This window comes from Rhamphochromis longiceps, linkage group LG19 (assembly GCF_057381845.1).
Source record: "Rhamphochromis longiceps isolate RC_006_pf linkage group LG19, R_longiceps_female_GT1.1, whole genome shotgun sequence".
Lineage (NCBI taxonomy): Eukaryota > Metazoa > Chordata > Actinopteri > Cichliformes > Cichlidae > Rhamphochromis > Rhamphochromis longiceps.
In genome coordinates, this window is record NC_140575.1 from 24,364,710 (window position 1) to 24,391,612 (window position 26,903).

The 26,903-nt window shown below is 41.0% G+C and overlaps 1 long non-coding RNA gene and 1 pseudogene across 2 annotated transcripts; both read left to right on the forward strand.

Annotated features, from left to right (window-relative positions):
- The first annotated feature begins 1,106 nt into the window (after nucleotides 1–1,106).
- Nucleotides 1,107–4,862, forward strand: LOC146646822 (histone H1 pseudogene; annotated as a pseudogene). The gene is made up of 2 exons (XR_014908734.1): nucleotides 1,107–1,906; nucleotides 2,027–4,862. The product of XR_014908734.1 is annotated as a histone H1 pseudogene (transcript).
- Nucleotides 4,863–5,431: 569 nt separating this feature from the next.
- On the forward strand, nucleotides 5,432–6,685 carry LOC146646823 (uncharacterized). Its single transcript, XR_014908735.1, has 2 exons — nucleotides 5,432–6,458; nucleotides 6,558–6,685. It is a non-coding gene; the product is annotated as an uncharacterized LOC146646823 (long non-coding RNA).
- The last annotated feature ends 20,218 nt before the right edge of the window (nucleotides 6,686–26,903 follow it).

The following is a 26,903-nucleotide window of genomic DNA, read 5'->3' on the forward strand; positions in this document are numbered from 1 at the left end:
CCCACTGCAAAGTTTACCTCTAGAGAAGTGTGTGTTCTTGGATTTCTGTGATTGTGTTTCAGTGCGTGTGTGTGTAGTTTTTGCTTACCACAGCCTTGACCAGCCAATTGATTTTTCCTGGCAGTCTGTAGAGATCTCATTTGAGTTTCCAAAACGTTCAATTTCTCTGAAATTACAGGAAAATCCCCAAGACAACAAACCAAGAGAACATAATTCTCAGACCAAACCAGAGCCTTTCCATGAACACAGCTTCAAAACAAACACTGGAGTCAATTTTCCTGGTGAACAGCTGCAAGTTATGTGAAACATTTAGTGCACTGACCACTAGATGAATTTTCTGTTACTAACTTGATATTGAACTTAAAGAATGTAGTAGTTAATTGGCTTACTGTGCGTGGTAATGTTTCATCTGTAGATCTGCTAACGTGTGTGTGCGTTTGTGTGTCTAAGTCCTACAGCAGTGATCACCACTGCTCCTTAATGGTGCTTCTTTTACTTGCTGGATCTATGATGGGTCTGTGTGGCAGACAAGTGCAGAATACCAATGAGGAGAGCAGTTTCTGTAGGAATGGCTCCATCAGTCCAGCATGCTGCAAGCCCACAAATCTAAACCACTATCTCTATGCAATTTCATCCTAATGAGCTCAATTGGAACAGAGGTTCAGAGACAATATTGCCAGAGCAATTAGGTGCAAATGGTTAGAGTATCATTTGGATAATAATGAGACATAAGAGCAGAGTCGGTTCAGTTTTGTATTTTCTGTCAGTAAAAATATGAGGATTCTGGACATGCTGCTGCATATTTGAGATATTTGGGTCATGCTTGGATATGATGATGAATTACTCAACAAAATCTTAGTAATTTTCTTTGCTTCTTTCAAATGAAAACAGTGTAATTCATATCATTTTTAAATCACTTAAAAATGAATGAAAACATTTCTTAAAAAGTTCAAATACTAGAAAACCAATAGTTTGACACATTAAATTTGAAAACAGACAAACTTTGTTTTAAATAGTTTTAGATTTAAGCTATTTTTATTAGATGTTTAATCGCTTTGTTAATGAATTCAGTTTATGTGTGTGTGTTTGTTAGATTTGTATTGTTGATTGTCATTTATGCTTAGAAATATTTACTTATATATGCTTAGAGTTTTGTAATTAGTTGTAGATTGGTAGAGGTTTTGATCCTTGATAGTCTGCAAACTTTGTGTGTATTAGACAGCACTTTGGGAGCATGAGAGGTCATACCGTGTCTTATTATTTTATGGTAGGATTAACGTAGTTGCGTCTGTTCTAGTCTAAGTGCTCTTTGTTTAGATGAACTGCAGGACTTCCTCACCGTGTTATCTAGGATGAACCATCTAGGGTGAGGGGGAGGCTACCCTCTTCCTGACCAAGGATGTTTGACCCTTTGATCAGCAGTCCACACACACACACACACACACACACACACACACACACACACACACACACACACAGGCAAGGTACTCTTTGTTTGTATGTAGACGTCATATGTTAATGAACTTATGCATATTCATGTAACCTCAATAAAAGGACAGTGTATGGGAGAACGGACGAGACCAACTGGAGTCAAGCGGTTGTCCGGTTCTCTCCCGTGCACGAGTAACATGAAGAACTTTGCCTATTTGTGTCTTGCTTAGCAGTGTAATTATATTGTCTTAACGTTCCAGCGAATAGGTTTATGCTACAAACCTAACATTAATTGGTCCTTCGAGCCGGAGCCCTGGAATCGCATTCACCGAGGGGAGGAGAGGCACGCTGAAAGCCTGACGTCAGCCGGGAAGTTCCTGTGGATTCGCGGTCTGTCTTTTCTCCTCGATGAATGACGGTCGGCGGGATTCGGGCTGATATTACACTCTAAGCAACGCCAAGTAAGTTTAAAGAGGCCGACTCTATAACCGTGTCGTTGTGCAGTCTCCGCCACTGTGTGAGGCGTTGAGAAGAGGCCGACTCTATAACCGTGTCGTTGTGCAGTCTCCGCCACTGTGTGAGGCGTTGAGAAGAGGCCGACTCTATAACCGTGTCGTTGTGCAGTCTCCGCCACTGTGTGAGGCGTTGAGAAGTTCGCTACTTTGTGTAGCGATACCCGGGTTCCTTGCTACTTTGTGGAGCAAGAGGTTCCTCGCTACTTTGTGTGGCTAGAGGTGAGTTCTCCGCCGCTTTGTGGGGCGTTGAGAAGTTCCGCGGGGTCCAGATTGTGCTGGACGATAGGCCTATTTTGTGTTGTTTTTGTTGTCGTCGTCGTCGTTGTTGTTGTTGTTGTGTGAGTGTGTGCGGAGCAGAACATGTGGTCTGTGACACCGACTGTTGTTGTTATCATGGGTTTCTAAGCAACCAAGAGTGAGTCGGAGGGAGACAGACGTTTGTGCTGGACTTTGCTCCTGGCAGCACAAAGTATTTATGTAAAAAAGAGAGGGAGCGACGGCTCCACAGCTGCGCGGGTTCACGCGAGCGCGGTCACGCGGGTTTCACGCGGACCTGAGCCGTGCGGTTAATCGCAGGCTTAAAAATGGAAGAGATTAAAATGTTAGAAGTTTTCAGAAAACACACCAGCCTTGAAGAGCGTGTGGAGAAGGCCAGCCCACATCAGCAGCTATGCTCTGGTGGGTGGCTGTCCCCCCACCCCTTGCTGACACAAAACGTTAACTCTTCAGCCTGTGTGCCAGACCATAGACGTAATTGAGGTGGATAGTTGTTAAAAGTCATCTACATTACGCTTGTGGTTGCTTAAATTCAGTACGATGACATGTGAGGTGAAGTGATATAGATAAATATTTAAACTACTGAAGTGCATAGAGGCACTTGACCTGTGTGGAAGACTGTCGTCTTATTATGAACCATTGTTGAGATATACAGCACACCTGTGAAAACAACTAATATGCTGAACCCTGTATGAAACATCTAAAAGTACATGATGGAGAAGCTGAGTTGAATATGAAAGTGTAAGACTTTGCCACTGTGGGCAGAGCAACTACTGTGTGATGTTGCGTTGCAGTTTTTTTTTTTTCTTCTGAGCTGATGAGCAGGCTACACATTATCAGATCGAGAGCTGTCTGAGAACTACTCTAAGAGAGGGAAACAGCGCTATGATAACTGTGATAACTGGAGTGTGCAACGTTTCCATGAGCAGTTTTCCTGCATCTTGACTTGTGTGTAGAGTGTTCATAACATCAGCATCATGTTTTTGATTATTTGTTTGTTGGGTTGAAAAATAGTTAAATAAACTGGTGATCATATTTACGGATCACCATGGCACATATCATCAGCCATGTGATTTATTTTTGCAGATGACAAAGTGAGTGTGAATGTGTCTGACATCACAGTGTTTTTGTGCACTGTGCAAGAGTAATTGCCTTTGATTGTGAGTGACAGCGGTGATTTTGCAGGTCACCAGCTATTGTAAATAAAAAAATAAAAAAAAAGAGTGAATAAGAGGGAGAATTTATATTGTAGGAAAAAATAATCATAGGAAAAAGGTTTTGTGTTGATCAACCAAAAAAAACAACTATAATTTCATTTTCTGCTTTTAAGAAAGGACTGTTCACAAAAACACAGAGCGAGAGAGAGAGAGAGATATGTGTTGATTAAGCAGTGATGATAATAATGAAATGTCTTAGTTTGTCACTTTCAGGTGAAAAGCAGACCTGAATCAATTTTCCACATGCAGCGGTCGGAAGAAAGTTATAGTTTAACATCATTGGAAACATGCAGGCCAAGTTTCTGGCTGACTTATTTACAGTGCCATGTGTTTCTCAACCTCACAAGCGAGCTCACTCCTCCCTGAAGATAAGGAATGCAGCTCCATGATAAAGAGACAGCAGCAAGTCCTGAGCACAAAAAGTCCCAGCAAAGCAGCAGCAATGTGGATAAACAGCAGCAGAAGAAAGCAAACCCATCTTCCTGTCTGATTGGATGAATTCCACGGAGGGGCGAGCAAGATGGCGGTGGCAGCATGTTGAAATGCTCAAAAAGGACTGAGTGACTCGGGCAAGCCACATGCAGCTAGCATGCTGGCTAGCGACATGAAAGAAATGGACCCTTCGTGATGCGTTCAACGTGCCAGCGCTGTGGTGGGAAAGGCTCCATCATAAACACGCCCTGCGCCGAGGTTCAGGCCAAGAAGAAGAAGACGATGACTTCCAAGCCCAAGAAGGTCGGCCTCAGCGTGGGCGAGCTGATTGTGAAAACCGTGGCCGCTCTCAAGAAGGCTCTGGCTGCCGGAGGCTACGATGTGGACAAGAACAAGGCCCGTGTCAAGACCGCCATCAAGAGTCTGGTGGCGAAGGGCACTCTGGTGCAGACCAAGGGCACCGGGGCCTCCGGATCCTTCAAGATGAACAGGGTTACTGAGACCAAAGCTAAGACGCCCGCCGCGGCCAAAGCCAAGAAACCGGCAGCAGCTGCTAAGAAGTCGCCCAGGAAGGCAGCAGCAGCAGCACTTCAGCCACTAGCACGAAGTCAACCGCATCAGAGGACAATAGTGAGAGTGGCTGTGACTTCACTGTGCATGTGAAGAAAACGTTTGAGGAGAACTGAACAGTTGGAGTTTGATATTTGCCACCTGTGGAGTAAAATGGCAAGAAGAGACAGTGGGACACAGGACAAAGCTGAAGGAGAACTGCCGGCTGTTGGACTGTTGAAGTGGGAGAGGACAACAGAGTGAGAAGACTAGGTGAGAACACATAGGAATTATTTAATGTGGGAAATCAAAATTTGGGTTAGCAAACCTGGGGAAAAACAAAACTGACTGCTTAAGTTGGAAAATTGAGACGGAGTCTGAAACATTGCGAAAATAGAAACATATACAAAATCACACACACACAAGCAGAACATGCATTAACCCTACTAACAATTCCAAACACAAAATGACTCATGAAGACTCATAGCACATTAGTTAAGAAATGATTAAATAATAGCAGAGAAGTGTGTAGGAAAGGCAGCTTTAAGAACATGCTCTGCTGGAGATGCAGCTCCACAGACATGCATTAGACCTGCCTAATAACACAAACACATGTAATGAAAATTAGCTTGTTATCTTTCATCAGTGTTAAAATAGTGTCAATTTAGCAGACACTTGTTATTAAATACTGAATTTATCTAATGCAAAAAATTGACTCTCCAGGTTGCAGGACAACAGTTTAACTTTTGTGGGAAAAAAGATCCTGGTTTGACCAACCAGTGATCAGACAATAAATTTAGTTGTTAAAATGGTAAATTGGGAGAAGCTTCCTGCTTGATTGAGGCAGCACATGTAATTTACTGTATGAGGGAAATTGTCTTTTGTGATACTATTTTGAACATGCTTTTCTGTCGTCCTGTCAACTTAGTGGGTTAATAGTTGATATGCAAATTAGTGATCGGTTTTAGATTAATGAAAGGTGATTGAATTCTAGCACGAGTGAATGAGATGTGTTGGAGTTGTTGTGTGTTGAGTAGAGACTCTAAAACACTGAGTTTCCTGCTTTGATGTGCGAGTGAATCCTGTATTTAGATACACAACTCTGAATACGTCAGAACAGACTGTTTTGTGAAGTGCATGACAGCATGTCACATGTTTTATGATGAAGGGAAAAGGAAAATTGAATAGAATAGATCTGTGGCCTAAATGAGTGAAGAGCACAGACCTGGTAATTAAACTCATAGCTAATAAGACATTAGGATTATGTTGTGTGTTGTGCAGCTGATGGTTGATTTGGAGTGAATCTAGCTGATGATTTTTCTTTTGTTGTGAAGTTGAGCCTGCCGATTAGTATGATGGTATGATGAACCATGCTAATGGTATGATTTACCTGAGATGAGGAGTTTGTGTCATGACTTAACAAGGCCTTTTTATTTTGATACTTTCACAGTGCACTGAAAGTTTTGTTTGATAATCTCTGTTATTTTTCATTTTTATCTTTTGAACAGGCACTGATTTTGTTTGTCTATTTTCTTTTCTTTAAGCAGATCTGCACGTCGGGAATTAAAAATGCTACACGTCGTCGAGAAAATTGTGCCAAGTGAGTTCTCCACATTTAAATGGACTCTGGAGAAAGCCACTTATTTGGGACAATTATTAAATGACAGTCCCAGTCCAAAAGGATTCAGCGATGTAATCCAAACTAAAGTTCTTCTTTTCCTTTTTGAAATGACGTCATTTTGCTGAGAGTGGAAACTAAATGCGACGATAGGTTCCACTATCAGCAAAGAAAGAAAGAATGAATGCATGAATGAGTGAGTGAAAGGAAAACAAACTGACTGACTGGTAAAAGCTGACAAAAGCTGACAAGACTTTACTGATGTAACACGACTGTGTGAAGTTGACCCCCGCCTGGCAGGGGTGCAGATGAGTCTGTGTGTGCTTCCCTTTACAGGAGCAGAAAGATGACAGCAACACTCGAGGTTGCATGATGATTTAACCTTTTAAATGCCATTTTCTGTGTCTGTGCATTTATCAGGTGTGTTATTCATAGGCTTGAGTTGCTCACAGAGATATCTGTGACAAAGTATGCATACGCCTGCGCAAGCGTTAATATTTGCATTTTCTTTTCTTACAGCATGCCAGTTCTTCATGTGAATTGATGATGCGATTTATACCAGGACAACTGGTTGATGTTTTTTCCTACTACAGGATTTCTGGGTTTATGTGTGAGGAAAACTGTGTTTACAGGTTATGAGTGGTGATGCTGTTGCATTGTGTTGATGGGAAAATGTGAAGGTTACTTTGATAATGTGAATAACATGTGTGAAATTTCCTGTGTTGAGAACTGGTGTTACTTCTTTCCACAGCTAGGGTTGACTTTATGGTGTTTTTATGGCACCTCTGGAACCTGTTGACCTGTGTCTGACCTCTGTCTGACTACAGTCAATGTGTATTGCTAATGTTAGTTTCTTTGAGAATGCTGTGGAAGATTCAGCTGAAACGGACAAGTGACATGAGTAAAACAAATAAGAGATACAGTGTTTCTGGGGTAGTTTGATATGGGCTCATTAGCTGGCCACTTTTGAGCCCATAGTAATATATAAGTGGAGTGACTTTGCTTAAGAGCAGTCACCGATTACATTAATGTTGCCTGAGTACATGGGATGATCCATGTCTGAGGTGACTTATGAAAATAATTGTAGTTTGCTGATTTGAGAAAACCTGCACATGACACTTGTCTTGCTGATGTTGAATGCTTCTTGTCCTTATGATACAATTGTTTACAGGTATGGAGTTTGATTTTACTTCCAGATTTTGTTTTCCAGGCCATGATGGTGTGTATGCAGGCTCCTGGGAGAGCCAGGTGTTAAGCAAACTTAATATGCAAAGCACACTAACATTTTCATTGCAGGATTATAGGTCCAGGGTGGTGCTGCTCCAGGGGAGGAGATGCCCTGATGTTGCCTGGGATATGATCTAGCTAATCTTTTTCTTTAAGACTGGAATCCAGGTTTGATGAGTTGACTCATGGGTGTGTCCATGCGTCAAGAGGAGGGGTCCAAGGATTAACATTAAACAATGTTTTTTATTATTGTTGCAGTGATTTGTGTGATTAGCCGTTTTATTTACAAATATTAAACCTATGCAAGTGGTGCACCCATGTTCAGATGAGGCTTTGATGGCCTATAAGTGAAGTTCACTGAACTAAAGAATGTGGTTTGATGATTGTTGACATACTCTCCAAATAGTTTGTCTTCCTAGCAAGGAAATACAGGTGCAGCAGTAATCTCCTGAGAAATCTTCAGAGGCCCAGTGAGAAGCGCATAGCTGACAGGACCAGGCAGTGGTTGAGGTCAAAGATCAAGCTGGTTGGGGCCCATCATGAAATCAGACCTTGGAGCCACAGCAAGGACCAGGAAATCAAGAGGAGACTTCCCACAGCAAGATTTTAAATAAAATGAAAGATTCAATATTGACGCTGAGGAAGACAACTAAGGTGTACGACGTGCTCTGCCTTAAACCTTCAGCAGCGTTGGAACATGAAAACTCGTGGGATGAGGGGAGCGTGCCAAGCTCCATCGACAGCGCAGAAGGAGTTCGAGGATGACATCATGATTCTGTGAAAGCACAGGAACCAGAAGCTATGGTGGTGATGACAGCAGTTTCCTATGAACATCACCTAATGCTGTGCCACTATACTGTGCATACGATGACACTCTGAAGGCTGCTGGGATCATAACAGCAGTAAGACAAGAGAACCCTGCACCCTTTCCACAGAGGTGTTTCTCTGCAGAGCGTGGACAATGAAGGAGTCATAAATATCCCCCTCGCAGGATGAAGGCCTGAAGTGAGGTAATGGGAGGCCATAAAACTAGAGTGCTGAGAGGTCTGCAGCTCTGGAAATAGCTGAGAACCATGTTGACAAACAACAAAACTAACTGGTATGTTTGAATGTTTATTCTACATACATTTGGACTCTGGTCCTATGGACAACGATGGAAACAACTGGAAGAGACATTCATGACGCCCTGCAGAACTCAAACCACTCTGCAGAGAGACATGTGATGTGCACACCTGGAGGAAGCATTACCAAGCTGAGATGTTTTTGAAAATGTTACTTTTTTATTTTCACTATTAAATTAACAATTTCTTTGTTTGCTCGTAAGATGCAGTTTGCCATGAGATGAGCTCAATGAATGGGATAACTGCTAATACATTTGTTGAACTGTGTACCTTTTCAGTAATTTAGGGTGATTTGACATATGTTGAGTATAAAAATGTTTGCATTGAAACTGTCAGACATGAGGTATTCATACCTGGGAACTTTTCAGGCATAAAGGTCAAAAAGGGGGGAAATGTTAGATTTGTATTGTTGATTGTCATTTATGCTTAGAAATATTTACTTATATATGCTTAGAGTTTTGTAATTAGTTGTAGATTGGTAGAGGTTTTGATCCTTGATAGTCTGCAAACTTTGTGTGTATTAGACAGCACTTTGGGAGCATGAGAGGTCATACCGTGTCTTATTATTTTATGGTAGGATTAACGTAGTTGCGTCTGTTCTAGTCTAAGTGCTCTTTGTTTAGATGAACTGCAGGACTTCCTCACCGTGTTATCTAGGATGAACCATCTAGGGTGAGGGGGAGGCTACCCTCTTCCTGACCAAGGATGTTTGACCCTTTGATCAGCAGTCCACACACACACACACACACACACACACACACACACACACACACACACACACACACACAGGCAAGGTACTCTTTGTTTGTATGTAGACGTCATATGTTAATGAACTTATGCATATTCATGTAACCTCAATAAAAGGACAGTGTATGGGAGAACGGACGAGACCAACTGGAGTCAAGCGGTTGTCCGGTTCTCTCCCGTGCACGAGTAACATGAAGAACTTTGCCTATTTGTGTCTTGCTTAGCAGTGTAATTATATTGTCTTAACGTTCCAGCGAATAGGTTTATGCTACAAACCTAACAGTGTTAATTGTAGAATAAAAGTACAATTTTATCACTTTCATAGGAGTTAAGAGGAAACTGCGCAACCAGATGCCATTAATCAAATGCACTTGAATAAGTGATAATCAGTGAGCGTGACCACCTGGATAATAGCAGATAATCTGGCAGTTTGTAGGTCCGGTGCATTTGGAAGTATGTGTTTACACATAACCAATGAGGAAAAATATCAGCAGTGTTTCTAATGAGGCAATGGTTTCTGCCCATCAATCTGGGAAGGGTTTAAGGACGTTTCCAAATAATATAAAGTCCATCATTGCACAGTGAGAAAGATTATTCACAAGTGGGAAATATTTGAGGCAGCTGCAAGTCTTCACAGGACTGTCTCTCACTTCATTCATTCTCTGCTGAATTTCCTTTTCCTTCTCTATCTTTTCACATCTCTCCCAGCCGTCTCTGTCTATTCTTCTATCCCACAGCACCTTTCACTCCTCTTTTATCTTGCCTTCCTCCTCTTTATCATTCTCATGGCCTCGGCTCTACCTTTCAACCCTCGAACTTCACACTCTCCCTCGCTCTTCGCTCTTTTCCCTTGCCTTTTCTACTATTCTCCTTTGGTTTTTTTCATCTCTTTCCCTGCCTCTCCCCCTGTTCACGGTGTGGCCATAAAGGTCAGGTTAGCTCCATGAATAAGCTGTAGATTTATGATGCTGCCATCTCCCAGGAATCACCGTGACCAGGGCCAAACAAAAACAACACCGCAATGGACCGCAATAGATCGCCAGAGCCCCGTTCAACAAACGCAAGGGTTATTAATGAAGCTACGGACCGCTGCGCTAGAGGTTGACGGAGTGGTTAAACTTGCGAGTAGTGCACACGCCTGCGCATGCAAACGCACAAAAAGGAACGCATAGAGAGGTTTATGAGCAAGCGCACAGTTGCGAAAAGAAAGCAAAAATTCCCAAGAATTGGAATCAAGGTGAACATTTTAGGATTAACCAGAAACCAGCTGCACATTTTAAAAGCTCTGATATACTACTAGTCTAATAAAAAATAACTTTGGTAACATGCATGGATCTCATTGAGATGTATAGTACAAGTAATAAGTACATCATTGTTTTGCTAATTTTACGTGACTTAATTAAAACATGTAAATATTGAATAAAGAAGAAGACCTCTAACTGAGCCAAGCGAACACTCCGCTTAGATGCATTATTAAATTACGTTAATACTTTGCCTTAAGGTGGAACAAGGTGAATCGAGCTATCTACTCAACGTTTTCTGCAGAAGTCTGTTCAGATTTATTCTCATGCTTATTCCCGGGGTTTAAAATAATGCAGTTTTATCACAGCTGCTGGGCAAATCTCTTGCTGCTGTAAAGCGATGTATTTCAGCCAAACCTAAACAAGTAGATTTTACCATCTAAACCTTTATAGTGGATAGCAACAGCAACGACTGCTGTTTGTTGTGACACAAACAACAATCATCTGGCATCAAACCTCTTTACGTGGACTCTGCAAGCATCTAAAACAGTGCTGCTCTTAGTGGCAAATACTGGAGATACGCAGGTGACATCTAACAAATATCTAAAAAAAAAATCATAGCATCATAGGACAATCCAGGATGAGAGTGGGATTGCATAAGACTAAGATTAAAACTTAAATGTATCAGTTTGAATTAGTGAAAGGAAATGTAATGTAAATACCACTTGGGATTAAAAATTCACCTTAGCTGCATTTGTGAAATTGCGAGATATATCCAGAATATTCATTCATCGTCCATTTAGTTAGAGAAACTACCATTTTAAAGTTTTATCAAATTGAATGCAAAGTTTAATTAAATCAACAAAGATTAAACAGTTTGATTAATAAAGCTGGAAGTAATGAATAATAAACACAGCTAAAACAGCAGTAGTACTTCGTGATTAGGTGAAATACTGCAATAGACAAGCACTTTACATATTCAGCCTCCTTTATGTGTTGTGTAGTCTTGACAAAATTTTAACAGGTGGTGTCCATGAACAGTGCTTGACCTTATCTGCAAGAACTTTGTGGGTACAACAACAAATAAAGTATATACACCAGTGCTATATAAATATATATCTAAATGCTATTCAGTACGAGTACACCTGAAAATGCTCCTTTTTTTCCTGCAAACACTGAAATATGTTTCTAAAACACAAACAACCAGATAACGGCTGATAATGAATGCCAAGGGAGAAAAAGATTATGAGTTCAACATCAGCAACAACTTGCTGAATACAAACATTAAAGGCAAATACAAACTAAAAACAGAATTTACATAAGTCAGCCTTATCATCCCGTGCAGTTCAATCAGCCTCTGCAAATATTAACATCTTCCCCCCCCCCAACACTAGACACTGTGACAGACTGATGTCCTGGGGATATGGTCAAATGTTCTGCTTACGATATATGCACAAAGGGATAAAGCTTTTTTTCTGTGTGTGTGTGTGCATAAAAGCTTTTTTTTTGTAATAACATACAACAGATTAAAGTCTGGGAGAAAGCTGTTTGTGTTTCCTTTGAACTATTCTAAAAGAAAAATATGTGTGATTTTCTTCAACACGAGGACTGTGTAGTCATTTCTGTCAACACAATCCTAAACATTTAAGGTATACTTTCTTTTTAGGGAATTGTTTAAAGCTGCAGCACATCTCCTGTTCACATCCCTTAAAAATTGGACTTCATTGTCCCGATCCTTCCCTACCTTCTTGTGTCGTTAAGAGACGCTCAGACACTCAGACAGATCAAATTACCCGTCTACACCTCGGGTGAACCTCATTACTCCTTTCTTCCTCACAATTTCCTCGTCCTGCTCCTGCACCCAGTGTTACCCCTCCAGCCTCCCTCTGTGGATATTTTCACTCCCCCAAGTGTTGGGTCACAACTGGGTCAACCTCCAGTCAACAGTCTGGATTAAAATTTCACGAGATCCCTGATGCATATTTCATCGTTCTATACCCTCTATCCATCACGCTACATCCTCCTGATTGCCCGTCTCTGCTCACCTCTCCTCTCTATGCTCAGCCTCTAGAGTCCGGGTCTCACAGAAGCTAAATGGACTCATAACGCAGCAGTGAGTGAGATGCAGATAGCTATTATGACACTTTTCCTGTCACAATGATAAATAAAAAGTAGCCCACGCCGCCGCCTATTCTTACTGTTCAAAAAATGAAATGACAGCTTTAATAGTAAAGGTGATTCAGCAGGCTGTGTCTCATATCTGGAGGTTAGAGGCGTTCGAGTAAAGAAAACTGAAAAGATATCCAAACACACACACACACACACACACACCAAAAACAGCAAATGCTGCAGCTTTACTGCAGGAGGACAAAAAAAAATAAAATCAATAGTGTCAATCAATGGTTTTTAAAAATCTTTATACATTCATAGCTGCACACTACTTAAATATACCAGGCACAGACACAGTCAGTGAGTACATAAACAGGACAGACATGGAGATGCTTAATACTGTTGTTCTTTTCCCCCTTTATTTATTTATTTATTTGTTTATAGAGGCATCTCTATGTGGAGCTTGAATGTCATCCCTTTGTGTGCCACTTTCCTCTTAAAGTGAAAGAAATTCATATTACAGTAGGTGATTCTAAATTGGATGTAGGTATGAATGCGAGCCTCAATGCCTGTCTCTGTGTTTGCACTATGAAGTAACTGTAGTATAGGCTGCCATTTATTCAAAGTCAGCTGGATATTAAACAGGGTATATACAGAAATGGCACAAAGAGAGAACTGCTTACACAATGGCTGCAAATCAAACTTGGGGTGGAGTTGTTTTTTTTTAGTTGTGTCATACGGCAGTTTCGCTGCTGTCCTGTAAAAAAGAACAAAGAGGTCAGGTTAGTTGTGCCCCAATTATATACAAAGAGCGTTCAGACACTGAAAATATAACAGAATAAACTGCAGATTTTTCTCTTGGTGCATTTTATTTTTTGGTTTGAAAGACAAATCCACCACACAGACATACAGTAAGTGCTGCTAAGCCTGAGAAAAAGTTTTCATTTTGCCTTTTGACTGTGGGTTTATGCATCAGGACTTGATTAAAATGAGTTTGAGCCTTTTTTTGTTCTTTTGATGTGTAAAATAAATAGATTTCAAAACAAACTGCTGATGTTAAGACAACTTTGGGGGGGGGGGGGGGAACTTGGGCAAACAAAACAAAAGTTTTAAATCTTTCTGAAGAATATTTTTTGCTTTCTTTTTGTCAAGTTTAATTGGCAGCAACTTTCAGCACTTGCTTATGTCTGCCAGCCCAGCACACACCATTTCTTGATATTTAGAAACAGTAAAGCACACTGATTTCTTGGTAAAAACAGTAGGATGCCCAGTATACACATGGTAGACTCTTGGATAATGTGAAATTACGACCCAGCACTGTCCTTAAATTGGCTAACTTTACTCACAGAGTGACTGTGTGACTGCAGGATACATCGGTTATACAGCTTAGAATGGGTGTAGCCCAATCTATTAAAGCTCCATCTGTGAGTTCGTCTGTTACGAGACCTGCAGGTTGTAGTATATTTATTATCAGTTCTTAATGTGGCTTATTGTTGTAGATAAGTCAACAGAACATTAAAATAATATTTCCTGTGTAGCGTAAGGCTCTGCAAAGGCTGGGTGAAGATCTGAAAGACAAGATGCAGTTACAATGGACTAAACTATCTGCCAATGGTAAATAAATCACTAGTTGAATATGTGATGTAGAGTAATGTGTAATGTTACAATGGTGAGGCATCATCATCACCCACTGGTTTAGGGACTCCTGTTCTGGAGCTTCAGCTAAAACAGACCCTACTTTATTATTTAACTTAGAAGCAGCAGTTGAGACAACCAAATTATCAGGTACATCAAGGTCTTAGGGTTTTAGATGAAAAACAGACGTAATTCAGAAACAAAGACTTTTTTCAAGTAGCCAAGCTGTTGAGCATCAATGTGAATTTTATTCATTGAACAGGTATTCTTGGTGTTCTAATAGCTGCAATTCCTGCAGTGTAAGAGACTTAACAGCAGATAAAGAATCAACTATAGCAACCTTTATATATTTCTCCATCATATTTCTGCAATGAATTCATGCACATTTCTGTGAGCGTGCAATGCTTCATTCAGTGGTTTTAGTAAGGCATGCCTTAACACCTTACACATATAAAACACATTACTCGATCAGAGAAACTATACTGCAGCTTAAGCATAAAAGAATTGGTGAAAATGTAATGTTGGTGATAATGTTTCCAGCTACACCATTAACCTTGCTCTATAGTAAACTCCTCAAGCGCCATAGCAATAACTTATTCGTGGCTGGGAAATTACTACTGACATTGAAAGTAAAAATCTTGGTAGTAGTCGTGCTGTGCTATACTCCAAAGTTTGGTATCAATCGATACAAAGTAACTACTGGGCGAGTACTGCCAATGCCAACACTAGTAGTATATTGTCACGAAGTGTGAAGAACTGCAGGCAATATAAAGATCTTATTGAATTCTTACATTTAGTGTGACCTTGACCTTGACCCAATTTTCACCCAAACAAAATCAGCTCAAGCTGTTATTGGTATCAACCATCAGACAAAATTTAAAAGCAATATCTTGAAAACTGTGGACACAAGACTGCAGACAAACAAACAAATGGAGCCGATTACATACTCCGTCCCATCAGGGGGAATAAAATAAAACAGACAAATAGACACAGAAAGTTTCAGACATTCCAGACATTTTTTCTAGAGCATGTTTGCGGTTTATTTTTATCATTTCCTAAAGAAATTATTTAACACAGTTCAGTGGGACATGTACTGAAATTTGAAGATATTTTTTAATAGAATAAAGCTAGCATACAGTAAATATACCACGTATTTGGTTTATAAATTAAAATATGAGAGATTGAGGGAATCTGAGAGACATAAAATAATGGGTTTGAACATATTTTCACACCCAGACTCAGGCACAGGAGCAGTATGAGTCTTCAGTTTTGAGTATTCCCATGGTGAACTCAGAGTAATGCTACACTGTTAAAGCAACATTTTACTATGTTTTCCCAATTCTGATGGGATCTCTTATCTTTAGCTTTCATTTCCAGAGGATTAGGCGTTCTCATGGATTTAATTGCGATCTCCTAAACCTCAGTATCCTCTTGTCTAACACTGTCTCTGTGGGGGAACTCCACCTCGGTGCTCTTGTCTGTCTAAACCACAGCAATCATTCAGTCTACCTGAGCTGTGCTTCTGTCTGCTGCTTTCTAGCCTCTGTGCTGCTGAACTCTGGCTGACCTGACAGTAGACTGGTTTAACCTCACAGTAACCCCCGCACCCACTTGTCTCTTCACACCCACAAGATCACCCAACCACGCACGCACACACACACACTCACACACATACATACTTCTTCACACCCAGCCAAAGTGCACAAACAGTCAGCTCTTTCATTTGAACATGACACCTGACTGGCAGAGTGAACTGCCTCGCACTGAATAAAATTCTCATCCATTTTTAAACACTTACGGAAGAAGCCGAAAAAGGGGAAGTGGAATGTATGCCAGCTTCAAAATACAGTACGCAAACAAACAAATATAAAAGAGTATGTATAGAAGTAATAGCCTCAAAGCAGCATGAGGAAGCTTCACTCAACAGCACAGTCAGCTGCAGGGAGGCCGTTGGCAAACGCAGCATATGGCTCTTTAGAAACTGTGTAGCTTGTGAATGGAAATCAGGCTGCAGATGTTTGTTGTCTCCGAATGTTCCCATGGAGTGCATTTAGTGGACAACTTATAATGGTTTTGTCAGGGCAAAAAAGAAACTTGTGATCGCATGCTCAGTTCTCACCTCTTTGACAAACGGGTCCAAGCATGTGTCAAAACATCCAAACTGATCCAAATCATCCAATCCCAGCTTGGTGAGGTCATCCGTCGGCCACTTATCGCATGTTGGTGGTTTTTCGTCTGTAAACGCGATGAAAGGCTGAAATCTAAATATAATCATTCAGTCAGTCACTCAGTCATATCTGTGAAGGGTGTTTCAAATCCCTTTGTAGAAGAACACATCGTTTGAGATGTGTTCCTTTCTCCACTCGCTGTCATCAAAAACAGAAATGTCTCAAAGAAGGATGTTGTCAGGGCACTACATCTGAACTTGTCACTGGTTTAAAAAAAAAAAAAAAGACAGCATGGGAACTGAAGCTTTTTGCACCTGATGACAAACAGCAGCCTACATTTTTAAAAGGAAAAAAAGGGCACAAGCACAATGCTCTAAAAAGAACATGGAAGGTGGCATAATGACTGCAGAAGCATTAAATAAACATTACGGCGAAATGACTTCTAAGTACAAACGTTAATGTTACACATGGCAGAAAATCTGAATGAATCAACCATTAGTCGAAGGCAAATTTGCCTCCTCGTTGTCAAATAGAGTATGAGGCCTGATAGCAGGGAGATAGGACAAATGACGAGTGTGGTGTAATAGGACTCGAATAATACTCTGTAGTGAGTGTGTCACCGCCACACAGCCCCTGCAGATTTGTTTGTGCGTGCATGAGGAGCATTTGTCAAGTGTGAAAATGCAAACTGTATTTGCAAGCCTGGGTGTATACAGTATGTGTGGGCATATAGTGGGTATGATTGTGTGCATATTTGTTGCCAAAGTGCACTAAGAGCATTACACGGCTGAGCGCTCCGCTGACTCCCAGCAGGGCTTTTAGGCAACTTGGTGTCCATCGCTTTGTCTTGTAACAAACCAAGACACGCGCTCTCACACCTTTCCTGGTTCATTGTGAGGTTGTATTTGTGTGTGCTGCTGTGTGTTAACGTAGACAGTCGCACGCATGAGTTAGAGGCTGCGTGAGTGACAGCTCGCCCTGTACTGCACCATAAACTTCTGGTCAATGGCGATCAAAGTAGATCCAGATCTGCAGCCCGCTGTTTCAGTCTTTTATTGAAGTCAACACAATAAATGAACTGATTTCTAAAATAGTCTGTGAAAAGGATTCCTGTTGTGATCAGTGCGTCGTTTCATCAACATAGTTTTTGCTTCAAGGGCAAAACTGAAGTGACATCTGCACTGCAGTCTGCATAAAATTAGAACAGTGATGGAAAGCACTGACTTTGCTTGACGATTTAATATTTCATGAATATTCCAAACAGGGTCAAAGATTTTACAATTCACATAATAATGTTAATAAGAATGGCAAAAAATAAAATAGACTCCAAAACTTCGTAGTATTGCTTGCTTTTCTCATTTCAGACATTTCACATCAGTGACTTGAGAGGGTTAGGGTATGTGGAGTCTGCAGAGTTTGCTGACATGCAAATTCTGGACCTTTTACTATTTCATCAATAGCACATCTTTCATGTTAGCTTGAAAGTTAAAACTTTTTTAATCAATATCACATTTGATCACCAGCCTCTGCAGCCCCATCTTACTCCCCTTCAACATCCTATTCTAAGCCACCTGACCTCTATGTGTGTGTGTGTGTGTGTGTTTGTGTGCTTGCCTGCTTGATTGCAGGACTAGAGACAGGTGCCCTGAGCTGGAGCAGAGCCTCACCAGCTGCACCTTGTCAGTGATCAAGCCTTTTCAAAACACCCAGCTCTTCTACCGCCGTCTTTCAAAAATCATAGTCACCACTAAAGTCAGTGAAATTGCAGTCGAGCCATTTGATTGATTACATCTTGATAGTCATCATTTGTTTCATAGGTTCCCCTCCGTATTTAACTCTGAGCCCCATTCTTGCAGCACCTCTTTTGGATTTCCTCGCTTCTCTGGAGCCTTGCACTTCTCACCAGCCCAAATAGCACTCCAGCTCTCCAGCCTAAGCTTTTCCCCAGCCTCTCACCAGCGTACCTGCTCCAAATAAATCACCCTTTACCTGCAACCTGCTTCCCTTTGCTTTAATATCCGCTTTTGGGATCACCAGTTCTGTGGAACACATCAAGTTACAAACTGTAATGGGGAAAAAATGTTGTTTGCAGTGACTGATCCGCAGGAAAAAATATGAACCTCCTCTCTAGTTCATCTAAACTCTGCAGAACAGTTTAGTGCCTTTCAGTAAATGATTTTGGTTTTACTGCCAACAACTTTGAAAAGGGAGTAAATATTGAGCTCACTATATAATCACCAGATCGTAAACATTACTCAGAATGAATGCTAATGTTCCCTGTTCTAGCTGTATCCATTAAAAGTTTTGCTAATGTGCCCCCGGTGAGCACTTGCTGTCTTTGCTGCTATTGCAAACTTCGACTGTATGAAAAAGTTGTGAAGTGAAGCCACTGCAGAAGTGCCTTAAACCTGCACTTTATATATCGGCCACCAGGGTGAGATTTGGATGGTTGCAAAAAGAATGATTGTGAGGAAGTCATTGAGAAAAATAGGCTGGTTTGACCTTATTGGCTCAGGCTGAGATTCTATAGTGTCAATAAACGGTGACTTCAACTAATTCTTTTTGTAAATTATTGTCTGGTTTTAAATCAAAAGGAGAATAAATCAGGATATTTTTAGTTCAAGACTGACTTTAACCAGCTAACACCCTTTTGGTGTTTCAGTCAGATTCATCCTTTGCTGGTGACATCTGACTTCAAAACAACAACATGGTAACTATGAAAACAGTCAGCTCAAGGTCTCAAACAGAACCTTAGTACCCACTGGGTGATGCTGGTGGCTAAATCCCTTTGAGTGGTGATTAAAACAAAGCAACTCTGTCTTTCTTTTCATGGTTTTGCAGCTTCCAAAAATTATACGACTTGCAAGCACCATACACCAACGAAGGCTGTGCGATTTCACAGTTTATATCCTCAAATGCTCTTAAGCCACTCTATGCTAACATTTATACCAGCATTTGGAAAGCTGTCAATAATTAATACCTCCAACTTCAATTGGGAATCATTGCATCCCTACAACTAAAATTTTTCCCTGACCTTGCAAACAACTTGGAAGCAACAAAGGGCTGAATTTTATGAATGTGAAAAGCAGAATTTTAATATCTTTTCCATCTCATGTGGCTGCTCTTACCTACTGGAGGCCTGAAATCAAACTGGCTGGTCAGAAAAACCAGTTTCATAAAAGAACCAGCAACATTTTCTCATGAAACCTGTGAACAATGTTTTATTAATCCTGAATTTTTCTCCAGTGCTTCCTGTATACAGCACACTGGAAAAACAGCCAGCCCTTCCAGAGTATTCACATGAACATCTGTTATTTATTTATTTTTTTTGTGGGGGGGTTATGTCCTTCGTGACATACATATGCTCTTGGGGCTGGTTTCAGAAGTGTCTCAGTCATAAACTTTCCCATCTTTGTGTGCATCCCATTGTTAATTGATCTGAGATGAAACAGCAGCTCTTCTGTGTCAAATTCATGATTAAATACATTCCCCGCCCTAAAAAAAACCATCAACCGGTGCCTGATAAAATGGAATATGCAAGCGTTGCCACTGTCACGCGATGCAGACGGTCCCCAACGGAAAAACACCAATTACAGATGGCAACAAACACAGACCTAAACCCAGGGAGATTGCTCCCTGCTGTGAAAGATGGCACAGAATTCAGTGCAGGTCCAAAGAATGGTTCTTATTAAAATGCTCAAGACAGATTAGAATGAATAGAGAATTTTTGCCCTTTGAAAGATGATTAAAATGAATACAGAATTGCTTCTCTGAACGCTATGCTGCATACGGTCGCACTGCTCAGACTAGCCTTTTAATATTTAAAGGGAGATGTGTGGAATCCAGAGCCGAGGGTGGCGGAGGAAAAAGGGCGAGGGTGAAGTGGGGAAGGAAGACTGGTTTGGGTGGGGGGCAGCAGAAGGGGAAGCAAATGGAGGAAAATGCTTGATCACGACTGCAACAAGAAAGAGAGAGGGCCAGAAAGAAGAAGAAGAAGAAGAGCAATACGTCCAGCCACTGTTATTCGTTTTCATTTGAACCTCTGAACCCTGAATGACTTCCCATGGGTAGAAACGGCTTGTCAGCGCTGCGTGTGCGTTAGTGTGTGTGTGCGTGTGCAAGAGAAAGACAAAGAGAGTGTGTCCACGCTTACATCAGCAGTTCAAACCCCTCATTTCACCGCCTCAGCACCCCTCAGTATTGCACCCTGTTCTCTTTACGCCCCATCTCTTTTCTTCTATTTCGCCTCCACCCGGCCGCCACCCCGCTGTGTCGCCAGGACGGCTATTTACTCTTCCAGGGCGACGATCAAAACACTCATTTTTCTCTGTCTGCCTGAAGCTCTTTTACTGGTCTTTTGTCAGTTAGCCTGCTTTGACTTATCTGACTGGTTTCTTGACAGTCAGGCAGTCATTCAATCAGCGTGTAACTGTCTGGCCTTCCTGTCTGTCCGGATGGACAGGAATATGTTAAAGTTGGATTTCTCCCTCGCATGTTAACAAGAAAAGGCAAAGCCTTTTCTTGTTAACATGCGAAAGACTGTAGCTAAAAGCTCTGTCAATGAGACTTGAATGTAGCCTAACTCAGAAAAACGTGCTATTCTTCTGTCTCCAGTACTGAACAGCTTTGGTGCTATGCAGTGATTTGCAGGTGCACGTCCACATGTGTAGCTGTTTACTGTCCCTTGAGGGCAGCGTCAAACATAGGCAAATTAAATGGGCCACCTACACATTACACATACAGGAGCTGCTCGGCCATGACCTTCTGGCGGCCCGTTTTTGTTCTGATGTTGTTGCCAGAGGAGGTTTGGAACACTGCAGCTACTGAGTCAGCAGAGAATTGGTGACTTTTACACACTATGTGCCTCTGTCACTCTGTAGCTTTACGTGGTCTGCCACTTGGTGGCCGAGTTGCTGTGGATCTTAAATCCTTTCACTTTGCAATACTTACAGATGATAGTGAAATATGTGGGAGAGAAGAAATTTAGAATGGCCCATTCTTTCACAAAGGTTTATAAAGGCAAACTGCATGTTACTGAGACTGAAAACACATAGAAAAGCAAGATGTAACGTCTGGTTTAGATTTTTAACCAATCGCAACATTCCAGTAGTTGCCAGTCCTTCCTCCTTCCCACGAGTTCCTCCAGTGGCCATTTGGCGGAGTTCTCAAAAGGCTCCTGTGCTGAAAGTCAGGGAAAAATTGAACATGTTTACAAAATTCCCTGTTCATAACAACTCCACAGGGACCGGATTTTTTTTCCCCCTTGATGCATCTGTTAAGGTTTTATTATGCTACTTTTATTGAGCAGTGCATCAATACAAGCTGGTGTAGCAGCTGTCTGCTAGTCCACACTTCCTCTAATTTCAGTCATTAAACTGGACCTCTTGAGCGTGTTTGTATGACTGGTAATAAAATCAGACAAAAAACATGATTTTTTTGTATAATAACGACGGTCCAAGAAGGTAGTTGTCCAGTTCTTGTGCAAAGTGCTTGTATTGCTAATGCTAGCAGTCTGTTACTTTGCACCAAACAGCTCATGCATGCAGCCTGCAGACAAAGTTTGATAGAAGCCTACTTCGGTCTCATTTTTTTCTCCAGAAAACTGACGTGCAGAAAAGACTGAAGCCTTAATGGATCAAGACTGCTTTTCATTTTCTCATCATCAGTTTTCTGTATTCTGTCTTGGTTTTTCTTCTTTTTTTTATGGTGACTGCTGTGGTTATTTCTTCCTGATTATAAAATGCAATGACAACAGAGAAAAGTCGTATCCAAGCATTTTAGCATGTTTTCCGGTGCTTTGAGGTGCAGGACCGTTGTTAATGGATGTAGGTTTAAAGGTTGAAGCAATCAATGCTGGATGCTGTTCCACACACTAATTTGGGGATAGACGCAGTTGGCAGATGGCATCAGTATGCCTCAAAGTGTTTCTCTGAATCCGTCTAACTTCAAAATTAGATGAGATTCAACAAACAAATTAAACAAGGTTTGAACTTCTCTTGTCTTGAAACAGTGCAGCTAATATAATATTTATGTAGTTTTTTTGCTTGGTGTAATCAGTCCTCCTGTTCATACTGACAAATAAAAGGTCCCTTCAGTGTTTCAAATAAAAGCGAAGACACACAAAATCCTTCCTCCTTTCAAAAATACATCCTTACGTTTGTGGGAAGACGATATGAAGCTTCAAAAGAAAGTTTAAAAGTCAAACAAGGTAACTGTTTCCACGGTTACAGTATTTTTAGTACAGAGTTTCCACTTTGTCTTAATAATATTTAAAAAAAAAAAAAGATTGCAGCTCAACTTTGGAAGTCTGGGTCCAATGTATTCCACTTATTAAACTCATTTTAACAAAAATCCAGGTGATTCATGTAAATTTTCATAAGGATGCATAATTGGAAGACTCTGCTAAAGCAGAAACGTTGTTTCTCTTAATCACCATGATAACAGCATTTCAGGGTTGAATCTTAGTATAACCTAGGTCTGACGTAGCAGACACACTTGAATGACCTCCCCTCAACAAAAAATCCAGCTTACAGTGTTTTTCCTGAAAATAAGGACTTAATTTCAATAAGATTTCCAGTATTCAACTTCAGCCTGAGCCACCGCACCACCTCTAAACAGCACAGAGTCCTCTTTGTGTTAATCAGTTAACTAATCCCACTTAGACTGAGGAGTCTGAGATCCATTTATTATGCAATATAATATGAGTTATGAAACTGAAAGCTCCCATGCATCTTTATCCAGCTCCTAATGGCATGCTGCGCTTGTGTTTGTGTGGTCCACGTACAATATTACCCATGTTGTGAGGACACAGAGCGAGTCCCCATAAAGTAAATCAGAATATGTTAGGGCCTGGACAGCCTTTAAGGTTACTGTGAGGTTACATACATGTGTTGTAGTATTGTTTGCAAGGTATAGGCTGGTGCTTCAGTGTGAGTGTGTGTGTGTAAGTGTGTTTGTGTCTCTTCATAACTCATATGTCTTTATTCTGCTCTCATAATTAACAATCCAGTTTCATAGATGTTCATCCTCTGTGACAAATGAGGTCTGTGTTGGCCATGACCTAACCAAGGTCCGTTGTCTGTTTTAATGCTCCGGGGAGCGAAGCTGAGAAATGGGTCGGGAGAAGGAGAGGGATAGAGGAATCTATGTGTGCTTGTGCTGACCTGCGCGGGTTATTAAGGCCAGGATTCATGTTATTGTAAACCCCACAGAGACGAGACTTGGCTTTGATTCAGAGGACATTCGGTAGAAATAAGGAGGCTCAGATGCTGCTGGCAACACGGCCTCCCTGTTTAATCTTTACTTGATGTTATAGGTGCACTGTTGACGCCGTGATAAAAAACAAAAATCCAGGCTTCAAAATGGGCTCTCTCAGCTCCTGCGAGATTTCATTTAATCATATCTTTTCATCTTTCTCAATCTTCTAAAGCGAACACCAATTTACACAAGCTGCAGTTTGCAAACAGATCTAGAGGTTTTCTTTTTTTTTCTTTTGAGGTTTTGCCAAGTTTTCAGTTTTCCTTATAGCTCTACAGTAACTCCCACTGTTACCTAATGAAGAGTCTAATTGTGCTGCTTTTTCCACCCTTTTGAGTGCTACTTAATGCATTGCGGCAATAGCAAATAGATGAGTTTGTTTGTGTTTGAAATCACAATGCACCACCTCACAGCTAAGACAGCTCTCTATTTTATACTTAGCAATGCTTGGATGACTTCTGAGAGTTGGTGCCCTGGCACTAATGAAAATCAAGATGGAACTGATGATGAAAGGGAAATGTAAGACTGACAACTGTTGAGATGCAGGAGATGGCAGGAAGCGTTGCTCTCCCCTGTCGAGAAACATGTCAGGGCCTGTAATGAGTCTTCCTGTCTCATATGAAATAAAAACGTGCTATTATCACAACTCGATCACTCTCACATTACGAGTGAAATTACAGGGTGCACCAAAAAAAAAAAAAAGAGAGAGAGAGAGAGAGACTGTAAGCTGAGGACATGAAATCATCGCAAGGATCCCATTCAATTTCCAGAAATGTTTTCTCCTTTATGTACGTGTGCTCACTGAAATCTCCGAGTGGAGGAGGGATGTAATAAATTATATTTCCATTCATATTATGCCAGAATCATTCAGAGAGATTTCTGATCACACTGCCGACGAAAAACTCGCAGCAAAACTTTTTTTATTGACCCCTGCAAGTGTGAAGATGAAACACTGCCACGTGTAATTACCAGGAAATTCAAACTCTGCTTGACTAAATATAGACATGATAAGACTAATTGATATGGATAATTTTTTTGACAGGACCGACTATAAGGGGAGGAAATGCGAGGAACTATTTGTTGAGTTGGACCTTGTTTAGCTCCGATCCTTAACTGTCTCTCCACGGTCACTACATCACAGACGTCAATATGAATTACATTAAAGTAGCGTCAGGCTCACCGGCTTTGATCTCATCCCCACTTTATTTAGCTTATGATGATGAACCTACAAGAAACTCATCAGCGTGGCCAGAATGAACAGCTATAATTGTCTTTACAAGGTCGCGGAGTGATCTTTTTTAATTTGACGGCATTGTTAATTTCTTTCAGCTAATATCGCCGGACTGCCCTCGGGGTTGGGGGGTTGGTGGGGGAGGGGGCTGTTTCTTTCATGGTCTTAAGTCCAAAAAAAGGACAGCATTGGAAAGGAGAGAAGCGGGGCTGGTGACGCACACTGCAAAAAAAGTAGGATTAAATAAGTCTAAAGCACTTTGCCAGCAGTATGTAGATATAAATAAATCTACTTTTGTGAAAATGAATAAATAAACAACTAAAAAAGCCTCCTGTGAAATGCCCAATGGTAAAATTTGATCAGACTAGGACAAGGCTAAGATTTTTGCTTTTTTTTCTCAGGATCTGAGATGACACTCAGCTGCCCACTCCCTGACCCCTCCATATATTTCTGCCGCCTCAGTGAAAAGGACAAAAGGTGCAAACCTCCCTGATGACCCTTAAAAACTATGAAAAAGCAAACAGAAGTAGAAAGCAGCTATAAGCCCAAACCAGCGATGAGCTCAGTACATTAAGGTACATGGAAAACTATCACTCACGTCATTTTATCAGAGTAGCGTGCTGCATGTAGGTACAGCACTCGACATTAACACTTCTGACCGAATGAATCAATCAAAGATTTCCTTGATGCAACCAGCAGACAAGTTTAAACTGTGAATCACCCATCAGACTGACAACATCTACCTTGATGCTTCAGCTCACCGTACAGAACTGTATTTTTGGCATGCTGTTGCGTCTGCTTTGTGTCATTGAGCTTGCAAGCGTTCTTTCATATATATATATATATATATATATATATATATATATATATATATATATATATATATATATATATATAAAATAAATCTGCATAAACTGCGTTTCTGCTTGTAATGAGGTTTGTGCCTACGCAAATCTCCAGGCGACTGAGCGGCATTCACTTTGTAGCGTCTCACAGCAGATAGAAATGGAAGATAAAAAGGGCGGAGGCTGGAAGCTCCAGGAGGGGAGATGGTGGTGTTTAATCAGGTCCTTCGTTCTTCTTCCCCTGCTGTGGTGAGCGTTGGGCTTTGACTCTACCGCTCCCGTCTCCTCTGGCATTCCTCTGTTGCCATGGCAAAGCCACACTTATTCTCATTCCAGTGGCATTCTGCTGAATCTATGCCCAGCAAACAGCCAAAAGATGCTCGCGCAGGCACACATGCACCACCAAAGACGGACATGAATTTTTGATAGCAAGCATGCAAAAATGCTGAGTTACACATATTGAATACCAAGTTTGAAGCATATATATATATATATATATATATATATATATATATATATATATATATATATATATATATATATATATATATATATATATATATATATATACACACACACATATACACAGGTGCATATATTCACACACAGCCTGTGCACACATTATTGTTTGTCATGTGTGAGCTTGAAGAGCTGTAAGCCTGAAGCCGCTACTGACTTGAATGCAGATTTGTGCTACAACCATCTGTCAGCTAACAGCTCTCTATGTTCACCCTGTGTGTAATTTGGACACTTGCAAGGCAATATGGCATAAAACCGCATCATATCTCACACATGGTATGCCAAACTGTATATCTCAGTCTAAGCAGCACTATCCAGGGATTGAGCCCTGGGCATCTGCCTTTGGCTTCATGACCGCTCTCTGATAACAGCATTAATAGGACATGGTTAAGATGGGGAAGGTGGGGAAGGTGGCTGCAAATGAAACAGGGAAGTAGAGGATGAGGGAATCTGTGAGAAGTTGGCTTCTTAGGTAAAAATAAATAAAACCCAGAATCTCAGTTTCTTCCTTTTTCTTCATTAGAAATATGAGGACCAGCTCGTCATCATTGCTTAAGGTGGAATTTATTTTCACTGCTTTTTTTTCATGTTGTTTTTTTGCTACACACTCGGTGTTTAATGGCCTTAATGCTGCTGTGGTCCTCGAGGCTATCCTGGACACTGTGCTTGTGTCCCCCAAGTACTTGACAGAATATCCTTCAAGAAGGCTGGAGAACAATTCCTAAAGACAAAGATTGGCTAGGAGAGTTCAGGCTGTACCGAAGA